Below are 4,494 nucleotides of genomic sequence, written 5' to 3'. Positions count from 1 at the left end.
GTAAGTCTTACCTTCAACATTTTTATTTAGAACCTTCAGGTATGAGTGTAGGCAGTAGTACAGTAATGTTGTTATAACTGTGTGTGTATGTGTGTGTGTGTGTGTGTGTGTGTGTGTGTGTGTGTGTGTGTGTATGGGTTTTTCCTACAATATGGGGGAATTTTTTTTCTCCAAAAAAGCAGCCTCGTGGGGACCAAAGTACATCGTGCAAACATGTGAGGTTAATCTTAGGGTAAATGGCCAGTGTTTCGATATAAAGTCTAAAAAAATGAATGGAAGTCAATGCACGGTCCCCACGGGGTTCAAGAACAAATGTGTTTGTGTGCCCTTGTTTTTGCTAATTGGTGAGGACAATTTTTCAGGGGGACCAAATGTTCCTTGTGGGGACCAAAGCCCAGTCCCCGTGACTTGAGGGCTGATTTTGAAAGGGGAGGTTAGGTTTATGACCAAGGTGTGAATTGAGTTTATGTTAGTTTTATGGTCAGGTAGGTTACCTGTGGGATTAATTTTAGGGTAAGTGGTCAGGGTTAGGCTATAAAATTTCCAAAAAATGAATGGAAATCAATGGAAAGTCCCCACAAGGTTAGAGAGACATAGTTGGTGTGTGTGTGTGTACACACTTGTTTCTGCTACAGAGTGAGGACCACAATATGTTTTTAACCAATAAAGTGAGGTCATTTTTGGGAGGTGAGGATATTTTCCTGGTCTTAACTTATTTGCAGCTCCACTGCTTTCTACTGGTTAGGTTTAGAGGTATGGTGTGAMTTAAATTTTGGTTCTGGTTAGAGTTAGGAATAGACCAGTAATGTTTAGGGGTTGGGGAAAATGTCGGGCATAAATGTTGGGCATAAATGACCATTACCATACGATCCAACCAGAAGCCGTGAATGAGCAGAGAGGCAAATCATGCGCACGGACAGCACATCCACAGCCACTTYGAGAAAAGTGGGGACACATGGTGCAGGGCATCCAGACATTACCAACTACAGGTCAAGTCAACCTGCCTGTGACAGTGACGCCTCCCTTCTTGAGGCGCTAAATGATTTCTATGCACATTTTGAGGCACTAAATAACGTGGTAGCAAAGAAGATTAACCCTGCTCCTAAAGATCAGGTATTGTCTCACCCCAGCTGATGTGAGGAAAACTTTACGCAGAGTCAACCCACGTAAAAAGCTACTGGACCAGACAATATTCCTGGTGGAGTGCTCAGAGAATGTGCAGACCAGCTGACAGTTGTCCTCACTGACTTCTTCAACATCTCCCTGAGCAGCGCTAGAGAGATGTTGCCAACATGCTTCTAGACAGCAACCACCATCCCTGTGCCAAAGAAGTATTTGGTGTCCTGTCTAAACAACTACCGTCCCATTGCACTCACAGCCATCATCATGAAGTGCTTCGAGAGGCTGGTCATCAGGCACATCAAGTCCATTCTGCCACACACATTGGAGGCCCTGCAGTTTGCATATCAGCCAAATAGTTCAACACAGGATGCCATAATCACCATTACACATCTGGCACTGACCCAACTGGAAAACAAAGACTCATGTTTGAATGYTGTTCATAGTTAGTTCAGCATTCAAAACAATCATTCCACAGCAGCTGATTGAAAAGCTCAGCACTCTGGGACAAAACACCTCCCTCTGTAGCTGGATCCAGGACTTCCTGACTGAGAGACCTCAGGTGGTCAAGATAGGTAACAACATCCCCAGCACCATCACGCTTATCACTGGGGCCCCCCAGGGCTGTGTGTTCAGTCCACTGCTGTTCACCCTGCTGACTCATGACTGTGCAGCAATGCACAACTCAAACTACATCATCAAGTTTGCTGATGATACAACTGTAGTGGGTCTCATCAGCAAGAATGATGAGTCAGCATATAGAGAGAAGGTGAAACAGCTGACAGTCTGATGTAGAAGCAACAACCTGTCTCTGAATGTTGATAAAACCAAAGAGATGGTAGTTCAGAAGAAAAAGGCATGATCACTGTCCACTGAACATCAATGGCTCCACTGTGGAGATCGTAAAGAGCACCAAATTTCTTGACGTGCACATGGCAGAAGACCTCACCTGATCTTTCAACACAAGCTCCATAACCAAGAAAGCCCAGCAACATAGGGAGACTGAAGAAAGCACATCTCCCTTCATCCATCCTAATCATATCCTACAGAAGGAGTATTGAGAGCATCCTAAGCAGCAACATCACTGTCTGGTTTGGAAACTGCACCGTCTTGGATCAAATGTCCCTTCAGCAGATAGTGAGGGCAGCTGAGAAAGTCATTGGCGTCTCTCTCCCATCTGTAGAGGACATGTACACCACACACTGCATCAGCAAAACATCCAGCATTGTGGTTGATCACACACACACTCTTTTCCCTCCTACCATCTGGCAAAAGATACTGAAGTATTTGGGCCCTCACATCCAGATTGTGCAGCAAGCAGCTTCTTCCCCCAAGCCATCAGACTCCTCAACAAAAACAACAATAATATAAAATAATAAAACGGAATATACTCTTACACACATGCCTAAACTCACATTCACACACTTCCATTGGTGGGTTTTTGCACTGCTTAAATTCATTTGAAACACACCTGCGGCTTGTCTAATCACCTTTTACCTACCTGCTGCTAAATTAGTGATATGTTTACATCTTTCTGTGTCAAAGTTTCACTGCAATACATCCCCAATTGAAGTCTTTGCAGTGTTATGTTGTTTTTCTCTATATGCATATGTTCACTTTATGTTGTGTCCCTTGTTTGCACATGTACATTACACTTTATGTTGTGTTGTTGTCTCCATGTAGCACCTCTGTCCCAAAGGAACTGTATTTTGTTTCACTGTATAATGCACACCCCATACAACATTGCCTGTTGTCCCTGATTTAGTACCTAAATTCTATGGACAGAATTTCTCGTTGCAGCCAAGGACGGAGTGAGTCCAGTTCAAAAACCTCAGAGTTCCAGCTCTGCTGTTTGCAGATGATGTGGTTCTGTTGTCATCTTCGGGCCGTGATCTTCAGCTCTCACTAGAGTGGTTCAGAGCTGAGTGTGAAGCGGCTGTGATGAGGATCAGCATCTCCAAATCTGAGGCCATGGTCCTCAGTCAGAAAAGGGTGGATTGCCCTCTCTTGGTTGGTGGTGAGGTTCTGCCTCAAGTGGACGAGTTCAAGTATCTTTGCATTTTGTTAAGAGTGAGGAAAAAATGAAGTAGGAGATTGTCAGATGGATTAGTGCACCTTCTACTGTATTGTGGTGAAGAGAGATCTGAGTTGTCAGGCAAAGCTCTCTATTTACCAGTAAGTTTCCTACCCTCATCAATGGCCTCAAACTTTGGGTAGTGACCAAAAGAATGAGAGTGCGGATACAAATGGTCAAAATGAGTATTCTCTGTAGGGTGGCTGGACTCTCCCTTAGAGATAGGGTGATGAGTTCAGTTATCTGGGAGAGACTCAGAGTAGAGCCGCTGCTCCTCCACATCTAGAGGATCCAGTTAATGTGGTTCATCTAATAAATATGTCCACTAGATGCCTCCTGGTGATTCGGGCAAATTCAACTGGGAGGGGACCTAGAAGAAGACCCAGGACACAATAGCAAAACTATGTCTCTCACCTGGCCTGGGAACGCTTTGGAATCCACCCTGAAGAGCTGGACATGGTGGCTGTGKAAAGAGAGATCTGGGCCTCCCTGATCAAGCTGGTGCCCCTGAGTCCTTGTAACTCTGACCCAGGGTCCCCAGGCTCTGCTTCCTCGTGGGAAGATGGGCTGGTGGGATTGAGGAGGTCTTCAAAGTATTCTGCCCACCGACCCACAGCGTCCTGAGTTGAGGTCAACAGCGTACCATCCCCACCATAAACAGTGTTGGTGGTGAACCATTTTACTCCCCTGAAAAGCCGCATGGTGGACCAGAATTGCCTCTAAGACAAACGTAAGTCTTTTTCCATGGATGTGCTGAACTTCTCCCAAGCCCGGGTTCTTGCCAAAGCAAACACCCAAGCCACAATCCAGTTGGACTGCCAATACCAATCAGCTGCTTCTAGAGTCCCACAGGCCAAAAAGACCAGATAGGCCTACAGCATCCTTCACTGCCGGTGTCCATCAGCGGGTTCGAGGGTTCCCACCATGACAGGCACTGACAATCTTGCAGCCACAGCTCAGGTAAGCTGCCTCGACAATGGAGGCACCGAACAAGGCCCACTCAGACTCAATGTCCCCCACCTCCATTGGAAAATGTTCAAAGTTCTCCCAGATGAGTTGAAACTCAGCCTGACGGGAGACTCTGCCAGACATTTCCAGCAGACCCTCACTATACGGCATCCTCCCCCACCATCAGAGACAACTCACCACCAGTAATGGTCAGTCGACAGCTCTGCTTTTCTCTTCATTTGAGTGACATATGGCCGCAGACAGGGCCGGATTTAGGGGGATATGGGCCCCTGGGCTTGAGCCAATAACGGGCCCCTCACACACACACACACACACACACACACACACACACA

The sequence above is a fragment of the Austrofundulus limnaeus genome, unplaced genomic scaffold (genome assembly GCF_001266775.1).
Source record: "Austrofundulus limnaeus strain Quisiro unplaced genomic scaffold, Austrofundulus_limnaeus-1.0 Scaffold2155, whole genome shotgun sequence".
Classification (NCBI taxonomy): domain Eukaryota; kingdom Metazoa; phylum Chordata; class Actinopteri; order Cyprinodontiformes; family Rivulidae; genus Austrofundulus; species Austrofundulus limnaeus.
This window is presented reverse-complemented; position numbering follows the sequence as displayed.